Source organism: Photinus pyralis, unplaced genomic scaffold (genome assembly GCF_008802855.1).
Source record: "Photinus pyralis isolate 1611_PpyrPB1 unplaced genomic scaffold, Ppyr1.3 Ppyr1.4_LG6, whole genome shotgun sequence".
NCBI classification, from domain to species: Eukaryota; Metazoa; Arthropoda; class Insecta; order Coleoptera; family Lampyridae; genus Photinus; species Photinus pyralis.
In genome coordinates, this window is record NW_022170663.1 from 36,123,908 (window position 1) to 36,136,795 (window position 12,888).

General features: G+C 37.5%; 2 long non-coding RNA genes across 2 annotated transcripts; both read left to right on the plus strand.

The window, feature by feature from the left end:
- Positions 1-7,600, plus strand: LOC116174801. The gene is made up of 6 exons (XR_004146168.1): positions 1-2,847; positions 2,903-3,023; positions 3,738-3,857; positions 6,375-6,563; positions 6,619-6,739; positions 7,286-7,600. It is a non-coding gene; the product is annotated as an uncharacterized LOC116174801 (long non-coding RNA).
- A 1,378-nt stretch (positions 7,601-8,978) lies between these two features.
- Positions 8,979-11,246, plus strand: LOC116174368. The gene is made up of 4 exons (XR_004146096.1): positions 8,979-9,284; positions 9,490-9,685; positions 10,161-10,324; positions 11,023-11,246. It is a non-coding gene; the product is annotated as an uncharacterized LOC116174368 (long non-coding RNA).
- Positions 11,247-12,888: the final 1,642 nt, after the last annotated feature.

Sequence of the window (12,888 nt, forward strand, 5' to 3'; positions counted from 1 at the left end):
GAATATTGTTTTTGTGGTGCACCTCAGAGCTAAACCCAGTCCGCCCCTGCAGACACTTTTCAACATGATCGTTTTTGTTGTGGGAGAAGACCTTCACGTTCTTCTAACAGCACTGCCAAGAGCGCATCCGAATTTTTTTAAATCGGCCTATAGGGAAGTACCTACTACCGCATCAGAAGTAATTTTTTCTTTACAAGTTTGCAAGGTGGACAAGTAGTGGTAGATAACGCGTATACTGTTTTTGCACGCGGTCGGCGGATGCGATATTTCTTCAGCGATCTTTATCCAAGGAAAAGTCAAGTTCTTTAATGTTTTCGAAAAGTTCAAAGCATTTGCATCGGACTGTAGGTACAGGTATTTAAAGAAGTAGATGTAGATTCTGACACCATAGCTGGGGCAGGAGAACAATTCTTGGCCAATTGTACGGGGTTGGACAGACACAACATATTTAACTTTTCTCCGAAAGTAACAGTTCACAAGATCGGTTACCAAAAGTAAGTTCAATTTTACCAGCACCTGGACGACACAGTGTAGGTAAAACACTGATATTACATAGTTATACCGTTGAGTGTAAAGTTATACATAAAAATTGACTGTCTCAATTTTTCATGAAGGGGGTGCCCTGCTTTACCCCGTTTTCGTCGACCATGGAAATGAGTATATAATTGAGTAGATATTTCGTACCTAAGTAATAAGTGCAATTTCCTGTGAAAGGGCTCGTTTTTGCGATTTTAAAAAATATGCCACTTGTCGCATCACTTTAATATAATAGAAACTATTTGTTTAATGGAAAAATGTTTCAGACAAAACTAGAGAATTTAGTCCTCTACAGTTTGTGTAATAGGTACTTTTTGGATGGAAGCATCCGAAGCCAAAAAACAGATTTTCCCCGCCACTTTATTAAAATGGCGACGTTTCCCAGGACAGTGCGATGTCACAAACTTAATGTGTTGTTCAGGACACAAAACTGAACTAAAGCTAAAACTCCATTGCCTGCACTAATATTGAAATTGAAGGTACAAAGATTAATTGAAACCCCATAAATTTTTCCTTCGAATCTAAAACTATTCCTCATTCTCCCGAACACGCTATTTGTGAAAACTCCTTTTTTCGGTCCCTACATGAAAACCGACGTCAAATATGTCCCCCTCGGTGGGACATGTTCAGTGAAAAGGGCATGACTATGACGTTCCGTTCCCTAATTTACTAACCGTGAATCCTTTTTAGTGCGCCACCCTCTATATATAAAGGTAATTAGCCACGTGGTCAGGTGGCCTGCTCTGTTTCTCTTTATCTATACTGCATTTATATAATATTATTTATTCGTCATCTAAAAGCATTCGCGAATGAATCGCCAGTAAGTGCGGTGTTTCCTACGTGTTCGGTTCGTGTGATGCCCCGTGAAAGAGGGTGAGTTTTATTGTTTACTTTTATGAAAGATTGGGTGGCTCATCCAGAAGTTTTCCCTCTTTTCCTTGCAAATAAATAAGTGAAAATACGCTCGGACACGTAATCCATATATTTTGCATGATTAGGGGTATGGACGCGCATTTTTATGAATAGATGTATTTAATTGGTATTTTAGTTTTTTGTTTAAAAAGGTAAACATTTACTATTAATAGTTTTGAGTTTATTGTTGTACCTTGTCCATTTTAAAGGGAATTAAATTGTGTGAAAAAGTGAACAGCACAATTCAAGTTATGCTTAAATGGAATTGACTAAATATTCATCATCTGTATTTTAATACCTCGCATGGAGTCAAGTGGCACAAAATTTAGTGGTACACGTGTCGTGTGTTACGTCACTTAGGTAATTTCAGACCTCGAGCAAAACCTACTCTTAGTTTTGATTCTCGCTAATTAACTAATGTTTGTTGGAAAAAGTGCTAATATTGTTCCACAAGTGTAACTAGACTTTAATTTGTACAGGGATTTTGAAATTGATTACAATACGTAAGCTTTAGGTATGAATGTAATCGTGAACGAAAGCAAATATGTGTTTTTGCAAGGATCTGTTTCAATTCAATCACCCAAGTTGGTAACTTATTATTTAACCGTGAGGAAGTTAAAAGGGAATTAGCAATATAAACTAATAATCGCCATTAGAAATGCAATTTTATTATACATCTAAATAGAATAGGATCATCAGTGCTACTTTACGTATGTATATTCGGAATGAGGTAATTGAATGAGTCATTGAAGAATTAACAACCAGTTGGTAAGAGTTGCGCAGAGTTTATAAACGATTCGTCATAGTACGGGTAAGCGCTTACAAGGACGATAAAGTGGGGATACTTATATAAATATAAGTGAAAAGCGAAAGTTAGGTCATTCTCCGGGCAGTCTCAGACGCAGAAGGTGCGCCAGTTGTCGTGTGCCTTTGCAAGTGAATCGTATTCGTGGCGATACTTGGATGAATGAAAGCGTATCGAGAACTCCTAGTGCATAAACAATCAATAACAAGGTACTTATAAACAATTATCTGCGTCGTAGTCTTGCTCCACTGTTAAGTTGCTTTTATGGTAGTTTGCCCAGTTGTAGATTTTTTTTAAATAGCGTCAGAGCCATTGTAACTCACCGATATATATTAATGTAAATTAGGATGGAATGCGAAGTATGATTTTTGCGAATGAGTGTGGTTTAACTATTTGTCTTACAGGATCGTTCCGTCTCCGTTTATTAAAATATGTTCTCTGAGAAGTAGGAGAAAAGGTAAATTTGTTACGTCGGTTACATTTTCTATACACATCGATTGATCAAGGACTTAGAAACAATTTTCAACGCCAACCGAGCAGTGGAGATAGAAGAATGCGCTGATCTACTCTCCACTTGATGTATAATGAGACATGTACGTATAGCTTTCGTTAAAACGCCAGTATTTGTGCAGCAGTTGCCGTTTCCAGATCGCTGTGTACGATTGGAAGGAGGTTTTTGTCGTCATAATCCTGTCTTTTCCGTAAATTGTGGAAACAAGAGCCCGCATTTTCCTGTGACGTCACAGTTACATCAGCTGTTGCAGATAAGGTACGTCATACATTCTACGTATATTAAATAAACTGAATAATTAGATTTTTGGGTTCAGAAAGATAAATATAAATAAAGCAGACAACGCTTTACTTGCACTTGACAGTATTTAGTGATTTGAAGATATAATTCGGGTAACGTATCGATTTTGATCTTGATAGTACCTACATACCAAATTTCGCGCATTCCAATTTCATTAATCTACCCAAAGTAAATTTTGGGTATACTTTGTCATTCGAAAAGTTTGAGGAATCTTTAAAACTACGGCATGATAGCTAACTGAAATTCTATTTTATCAAAATCTAGCTTTTCTCCACATACACTTGCCTATAATTTGGGTCGGAAAAATTGTTCTTTGTACAGCTATTTGTGTCATAGGTTGGCAAGTACCGAAAAAGGATGTTATTACGCCTGTATCAAGCTAAATGAAAATATAAGCAGTTTTGGTGTGTACGGAATAAAATGTATAAGAATAAATCTTTTCCGGGTCGATTTCAGAGGATTCCTTTTTTCGACCTAACTTATAGGCAAGACTATATCTTCTTCTTGTAGTAGGTATTGTTACATAACTACCCTTGCCTACGCCCCTAACTATTTAGTCTATGTATCTAAGCCTCTTGGTTTTGCCCTTTTCCCTACCTTATATAGCTAGCTGTACCTACTAATCCTCTAATGTTAAAACGCCAGTATTTGTGAAGCAGTTGCCGTTTACAGATCGCTGTGTAAGATTGAAGGAAGTTTTTGTCGTCATAATCCCGTCTTTTCCGTAAATTGTGGAAACCAGAGCCCGCATTTTCCTGTGACGTCACAGTTACATCAGCTGTTGCAGATAAGGTACGTCATACATTCTACGTATATTAAATAAACTGAATAATTAGATTTTTGAGTTCAGAAAGATAAATATAAATAAAGTAGACGACGCTTTACTTGCATTTGACAGTATTTAGTAATTTGAAGATATAATTCGGGTAACGTATCGATTTTGATCTTGATAGTACATATCAAATTTCGCGCATTCCAATTTCATAAATCTACCCAAAGTAAATTTTGGATATACCGCAAGACCACATTATTTATTTACCACATAATGCATAACAGGTACCTACAGTCTTAAATGCATACACGATTTCATTGTTAAATAACTTTCGAATTTGAAATGTTTTTGAATCAATGTAGCAATTGTTTGTAATGCAATCGGTGACTCAGTGTGTACAGTTCTACCATGGAAACCAGAACCAGAAATCTGGTGGTGGAAACCTGGAATTCTTCCACTGGGTAAATTGTTAGTCTTTCGGTCAGAATGGAGTCATTTTTCATCCAAAAGTTTGAGGAATCTTTAAGACTACAGCATGATAGGTAACTGAAATTCTATTTTATCAAAATCTAGCTTTTCTCCACATACACTTGCCTATACTTTGGGTCGGAAAAATTGTTAATTGTACAGCTATCCGTGTCGTATAGGTTGGCAAGTACCGAAAAAGGATGTTATTACGCATGTATCAAACTGTATGAAAATATAAGCAGTTTTGGTGTGTACGGAATAAAATGTATAAGAATAAATCTTTTCCGGGTCATTTTCAGAGAATTCCGTTTTTCGACCTAATTTATAGGCAAGACTTCTTCTTGTAGTATTGGTTGAACGGAGTCCTCCAAGATTTCCTATCCCGTGGTAATCGTTTCACTTCTACATAACTACCCTTTCCTACGCCCCTAACTATTTAGTCTATGTATCTAAGCATCTTGCCCTTTTCCCTACCTTATATAGCTAGCTGTACCTACTAATCCTCTATGCCCTATCATTCTATCTCTTCTTCTCTGTACGGTTTTCCACATTTCCCTATGGCGACGTTTCCCGGGACAGTGCGACGACGCAAACTTAATATGTTGTTCAGGACTTAAAACTGAACTAAAACTCCTCGATTTAATACAAGGTAAAACTCTCCATTGCCTGGACTAATATTGAAATTCAAGATACAAAGATTAATTGAAACCCCATAAAAATTTCTTTCCAATTCTAAAACTATCCCTCATTCTCCCGAACACGCTATTTGTGTCAATAATTGAGACAAAATCTGTAACTATGAAAAGTCCTTTTTTCGGTCAGTCTAAATAAATTAAAGCCGACGTCAAATATGTCCCCCTCGGTGGGACATGTTCAGTGAAAAAGGCATGACTATGACGTTCCGTTCCCTAATTTACTAACCGTGAATCCTTTTTAGTGCGCCACCCTCTATATATAAAGGTAATTAGCCACGTGGTCATGTAGCCTGCTCTGTTTCTCTTTATCTATACTGCATTTATATAATATTATTTATTCGTCATCTAAAAGCATTCGCGAATGAATCGCCAGTAAGTGCGGTGTTACCTACGTGTTCGGTTCGTGCGAAACCTTTTAAATGCCACGTGAAAAGGGTGAGTTTTATTGTTTACTTTTATGAAAGATTGGGTGGCGGATCCAGAAGTTTTCCCGCTTTTCTTTGCAAATAAATAAATGAAAATACGCTCGGACGCGTAATCCATATAGGTAGGCACTTTTAATGACTGATTAACTAATATTTGATGGAAAAAGTGCTAATATTGTTCCACAAGTGTAACTAAACTTTAATTTGTACAGGGATTTTGAAATTGATTACAATACGTAAGCTACAGGTATTTAGGTATGAATGTAATCGTGAACGAAAGCAAATATGTGTTTTTGCAAGGATCTGTTTCAATTCAATCACCCAAGTTGGTAACTTATTATTTAACCGTGAGGAAGTTAAAAGGGAATTAGCAATATAAACTAATAATCGCCATTAGAAATGCAATTTTATTATACATCTAAATAGAATAGGATCATCAGTGCTACTTTACGTATGTATATTCGGAATGAGGTAATTGAATGAGTCATTGAAGAATTGACAACTAGTTGGTAAGAGTTGCGCAGAGTTTATAAACGATTCGTCATAGTACGGGTAAACGCTCACAAGGACGATAAAGTAGGGATACTTATATAAATATAAGTGAAAAGCGAAAGTTAGGTCATTCTCCGGAAAGTCTCAGACGCGGAAGGTGCGCCAGTTGTCGTGTGCCTTTGCAAGTGAATCGTATTCGTGGCGATACTTGGATGAATGAAAGCGTATCGAGAACTCCTAGTGCATAAACAATCAATAACAAGGTACTTATAAACAATTATCTGCGTCGTAGTCTTGCTCCACTGTTAAGTTGCTTTTATGGTAGTTTGCCCAGTTGTAGATTTTTTTAAATAGCGTCAGAGCCATTGTAACTCACCGATATATATTAATGTAAATTAGGATGGAATGCGAAGTATGATTTTTGCGAATGAGTGTGGTTTAACTATTTGTCTTACAGGATCGTTCCGTCTCCGTTTATTAAAATATGTTCTCTGAGAAGTAGGAGAAAAGGTAAATTTGTAACGTCGGTTACATTTTCTATACACATCGATTGATCAAGGACTTAGAAACAATTTTCAACGCCAACCGAGCAGTGGAGGTAGAAGAATGCGCCGATGTACTCTTCACTTGATGTATAATGAGACATGTACGTATAGCTTTCGTTAAAACGCCAGTATTTGTGAAGCAGTTGCCGTTTACAGATCGCTGTGTAAGATTGGAAGGAGGTTTTTGTCGTCATAATCCTGTCTTTTCCGTAAATTGTGGAAACCAGAGCCCGCATTTTCCTGTGACGTCACAGTTACATCAGCTGTTGCAGATAAGGTACGTCATACATTCTACGTATATTAAATAAACTGAATAATTAGATTTTTGAGTTCAGAAATAAAAATATAAATAAAGTAGACGACGCTTTACTTGCACTTGACAGAATTTAGTGATTTGAAGATATAATTCGGATAACGTATCGATTTTGATCTTGATAGTACATACCAAATTTCGCAAATCCAATTTCATAAATCTACCCAAAGTAAATTTTAGGTATACCGCAAGACCACATTATTTATTTACCACATAATACATAACAGGTACAGTCTTAAATAGATACATGATTGCATTGTTAAAAAACTGTCGATTTTCAAATGTTTTTGAATCAATGTAGCAATTGTTTGTAATGCAAATTAACGACCTTTTGCAAGGCGCGTCTTCGAGAGGTAGTCAACTTCGGGCGCCTTTTAGTTTCCGTTGCGAATTTTGTCACGCGGTTTAACGTTTCGTAAATCTCGAATCGCTATCTCTCTTTCTCGTGTCGCCAATAGAAGCTCGAGCAATGAGAACTGCCCCAAAAATTAAGTACTATCTTGTTTTTAGCGAAATCCACCAAAATGTGGGGGTAATATAAGTATGCACCGAAGAAGGAAATGCGGTAGCCTCCGACACGATCTGATGGTGATGGCGTGAAATCTTCAAACGCGCATTGGAAGGGAACGGGATATCGGAAGTGGATACCACCACAGGGAATATGGTAGCCCCCGACACGATCTTCCTGATGGCGGAGTCAAATCTTCAAACACGCATTGGATGGGAACGGGACATCAGAAGTGGATACCGACAAAGGGAATATGGTAGCCCCCGACACGATTTTCCTGATGGCGGAGTCAAATCTTCAAACACGCATTGGATGGGAACGGGACATCGGAAGTGGATACCACCACAGGGAATATGGTAGCCCCCGACACGGTCTTCTTGATGGTGCAGTCAAATCTTCAAACACGCATTGGATGGGAACGGGACATCGGAAGTGGATACCACCACAGGGAATATGGTAGCCCCCGACACGATCTTCCTGATGGCGGAGTCAAATCTTCAAACACGCATTGGATGGGAACGGGACATCGGAAGTGGATACCACCACAGGGAATATGGTAGCCCCCGACACGATCTTCCTGATGGCGGAGTCAAATCTTCAAACACGCATTGGATGGGAACGGGACATCGGAAGTGGATACCACCACAGGGAATATGGTAGCCCCCGACACGATCTTCCTGATGGTGCAGTCAAATCTTCAAACACGCATTGGATGGGAACGGGACATCGGAAGTGGATACCACCACAGGGAATATGGTAGCCCCCGACACGATCTTCCTGATGGCGGAGTCAAATCTTCAAACACGCATTGGATGGGAACGGGACATCAGAAGTGGATACCGACAAAGGGAAGATGGTAGCCCCCGACACGATCTTCCTGATGGTGCAGTCAAATCTTCAAACACGCATTGGATGGGAACGGGACATCGGAAGTGGATACCACCACAGGGAATATGGTAGCCCCCGACACGATTTTCCTGATGGCGGAGTCAAATCTTCAAACACGCATTCGATGGGAACGGGACATCGGAAGTGGATACCGACAAAGGGAATATGGTAGCCCCCGACACGATCTTCCTGATGGCGGAGTCAAATCTTCAAACACGCATTGGATGGAAACGGAACATCGGAAGTGGATACCACCACAGGGAATATGGTAGCCCCCGACACGATCTTCCTGATGGCGGAGTCAATCTTCAAACACGCATTCGATGGGAACGGGACATCGGAAGTGGATACCGACAAAGGGAATATGGTAGCCCCCGACACGATCTTCCTGATGGCGGAGTCAAATCTTCAAACACGCATTGGATGGGAACGGGACATCAGAAGTGGATACCGACAAAGGGAATATGGTAGCCCCCGACACGATCTTCCTGATGGCGGAGTCAAATCTTCAAACACGCATTGGATGGGAACGGGACATCCGAAGTGGATACCGACAAAGGGAATATGGTAGCCCCCGACACGATCTTCCTGATGGCGGAGTCAAATCTTCAAACACGCATTGGATGGGAACGGAACATCGGAAGTGGATACCACCACAGGGAATATGGTAGCCCCCGACACGATCTTCCTGATGGCGGAGTCAAATCTTCAAACACGCATTGGATGGGAACGGGACATCGGAAGTGGATACCGACAAAGGGAGTATGGTAGCCCCCGACACAATCTTCCTGATGGCGGAGTCAAATCTTCAAACACGCATTGGATGGGAACGGGACATCGGATGTGGATACCACCACAGGGAATATGGTAGCCCCCGACACGATCTTCCTGATGATGGAGTCAAATCTTCAAACGCTTTGCGGAATAAAATTGTACCGACCAACAGAAGAATCAGCATCCAATCCAAAGAGCGATTGCTTAGAAGATATTCAAGTCTACGACTTTATAGCATGCATTCCAGTTGAAAACACCTGATAACTACCCCATATTGTTGATTCAACCGTTTAGTCGTAAGAATTCAGATCTTCCACGTCGAAGAAAAAAAATAAAGAGGTTAGTCACATTTCTGTATTCTTTTGCCAATCTCAATCGGCAGCTTTACGATCAAAAGTTATTGAGAGATCCTAAAGTAGTCTAGAACATTGTAAATATTGTCTTTTTAATGTCTATTGTTATCAAAAGGACCTTCTGAATTTGTTGTCCATTACTAATCAAACTTTCTTATTTATTTATCTATTTATTGTCCATCTGGTTCTAGGCCCTCAACAGGAATCAAAGGGATTTCGTCAAATTCCACTGTGCAGGAAATCAAGTTCAGGGGTTGTCTATGACCAAATTTGCCAAGGTGAAATCAAAATTAATGGGTGTTTGAAGAAGATTCAATTTCAAACCGGTGATCAATTTCGACCTAGGAAAAGTGATGGCCATCCCGAAGTATTCCAAATTTCTGACAGGTAAAAGTTTAGTAAATACAATTCAATGTAACAAAAGGAGATGCATCCTCCTTTATAAACCACCCTAAATATTTTTGTAGTCATTTATCACTGCAGTGTTCTCATTTTGCTGGACAGTAGGTACCTAGTCAAAGAACCCATTTATTACGAATCAAAATTATTCATATAAGCAACAGGTGGGTCTGAAAATTTAAGAAGCCTATATAGTAGAGTGAAAATAATCGTAAAGTGTAATGCCTAATGCCGTTTCTAAAAAAAACTTCATTTTTGCTACAGTACTACAGTAGGGTAGAATTTGAATTTAACAGTGTAACGTAAAGATTAACAGTATTAAAGTTAAGTTTAATAGATAAATGGAAAAGCTTTATTGTGACCATCATGAAATAATCTAGCGTTTTCCTTTTACCAGACTGAGAATTATTAACACTAGCTTGCATTGTTTCTACGGGGCAGCTTTTAATTTGTATTTTTGTAGAAGTTCTACAAAGAAGATATCCAGCAGAATCGAGGGTAGTATAGACATCCCGGGTCCAAAACCACGGATCTTCCAGAGAGCACACCTGTGGAAATTGGAAACGAGACGTTACAAACTTCAACCGCCTGAGGTCAGCGACTGCTACATTTGCAACAACTAAAAAGGTACGTTGTTTCATTACTTACATTTGATTGCGAAAGAGAGTGAACTCAATTAACTTATCTGTTTGCGTGTAAACGTTTATTAGAGTTTGATTTATTCATTTAAATTTAAGAATAAGTGTTTCCTATATTTGTCTATTAGATTAAATTATTTTTGACCAATAGGATTTCTTTTTATTTTAATTACAATTAGGGAACCGCTCATTTAGAGTGATTGTCGGAATTTACATATTTCAAGAGAGGCTTAAAGTATATATATGCATGTCTAAACCAGTGTTTTTTTCTAAATTTTGAATACAAATTATTGAGAATTAATGAGACATCGGTAAAATAGAAATGAACTAAATTCTTTCCCATTCTTCGAGCCATTGTTAAACTGTACTTGTACTTGAGCTAGCTGGAAGTAACACGAAGAAGAAATTGCAAGAAGAATTTACATCACAAACCTGAAGGAATGTTCAACCCTTTAAAGATACCTACGTACCAGTTCAAATTGGTACCCTTCCACGAGGTAGAATTACAGAAATATGCCGTTTAATTTGCTTAAATTTCCTTCACTTTTGCTTCTTAATTACTTTCATCATTTGTTATGCGGTTTATTTATTCAAACTTCCACATTCTAGAACAAATACTTACCCACCTTTTCACAATACTTCTGGGTACTTATATGTAGCAGATTTTAACTGGATTTCTCCTTTCAGAAAATCTACTCGCCACGTTGCCTCAACAAATCCATAATTGGTTCCAACTGCTGCCCGACCAATTAATATTCTTCGGCTTCACACAGAGCAGCTATGCGAGTGAGTACACTCGGATTGTCATCAAAATGTAAAAGGTAGGAGAACTGCACATTGCCTACACGTTTGTTACTGTTGTAATTGTATGTTTAAAATCAAGTATCAAGTATCAAGTATCAAGTATCAAGTATCAAGTATCAAGTATCAAGTATCAAGTATCAAGTATCAAGTATCAAGTATCAAGTATCAAGTACCAAGTATCAAGTATCAAGTATCAAGTATCAAGTATCAAGTATCAAGTATCAAGTATCAAGTATCAAGTATCAAGTATCAAGTATCAAGTATCAAGTTTCAAGTATCAAGTATCAAGTATCAAGTATCAAGTATCAAGTATCAAGTATCAAGTATCAAGTATCAAGTATCAAGTATCAAGTATCAAGTATCAAGTATCAAGTATCAAGTATCAAGTATCAAGTATCAAGTATCAAGTATCAAGTATCAAGTATCAAGTATCAAGTATCAAGTATCAATCAAGTATCAAGTATCAAGTATCAAGTATCAAGTATCAAGTATCAAGTATCATCAAGTATCAAGTATCAAGTAATCAAGTATCAAGTATCAAGTATCAAGTATCAAGTATCAAGTATCAAGTATCAAGTATCAAGTATCAAGTATCAAGTATCAATCAAGTATCAAGGATCAGGTATCAGTATCAAGTATCAAAGTATTTCAAGTTATCAAGTACTCAAATCAAGTATCAAGTATCAGATCAAGTATCAGTATCAGTATCAGTATAAGTATCAGTATCGGTATCAAGATATCAAGTATCAGAGTATCAAGTTCAAGTATTTCAAGATCGTATCAAGTTATCAAGTATCAAGTATCAAGTTATCAAGTATCAGTTAAGTATCAAGTTCAACTATTCAGGTATCAAGTATCAAGTATCACGTATCAGTATCAAGGTTCAAGTATAAGTATCCAGTTTCAAGTATCAAGTGATCAAGTATAAGATATCAAGTATCAAGTATAGTATCAAGTATCAAGTATTCAAGTGATCAGTATCACGTGATCAGTATCCAAGTATCATGTATCAATATAAGTTCAGTATCAAGATCAAGTATCAGTATCAAGTATAAGTCTCAAGTTCAAGTATCAAGTTATTCAAGTTCAGTTCAAGTATCAAGTATCAAGTATCAAGTATTCAAGTATCAAGTACAAGTATCAAGGTTCAAGTATCACAGTATCAAGTATCAGTTCATATCAGTTCAAGTATCAGTATCAAGTATTCAAGTTCAGTATTAAGTATCAAGTTCAATATCACAGACAGTATCAAGTACAAGTATCAGGTAACAAGTTCAGTTAGTATTCAAGTATTCAAGTTAGTATCAAGTATTACAAGTATCAAGATCACAGTATCAAGATCAAGTATCAAGTACAAAGTATCACAGTATCAGTATCAAGTATCAAGTATCAAGCTATCAAGTATCATATCAAGTATCAGTATCAAGTCAGTATCAAGTATTCAAAGATATCAGTATCAAGTATTCACAGTATCAGCAGTTCAAGTATCACAGTATCAGTATCAAGTATCAAGTATCAAGTAATCAAGTTCAAGTATCAGTATCAAGTATTCAGGATCAAGTATCAAGTATCAGTATCAAGTATCAAGTATCAAGTATCAAGTATCAAGTATCAAGTATCAAGTATCAAGTATCAAGTATCAGTATCAAGTATCAAGTATCAAGTATCAAGTATCAAGTATCAAGTATCAAGTATCAAGTATCAAGTATCAAGTATCAAGTATCAAGTATCAAGTATCAAGTATCAAAG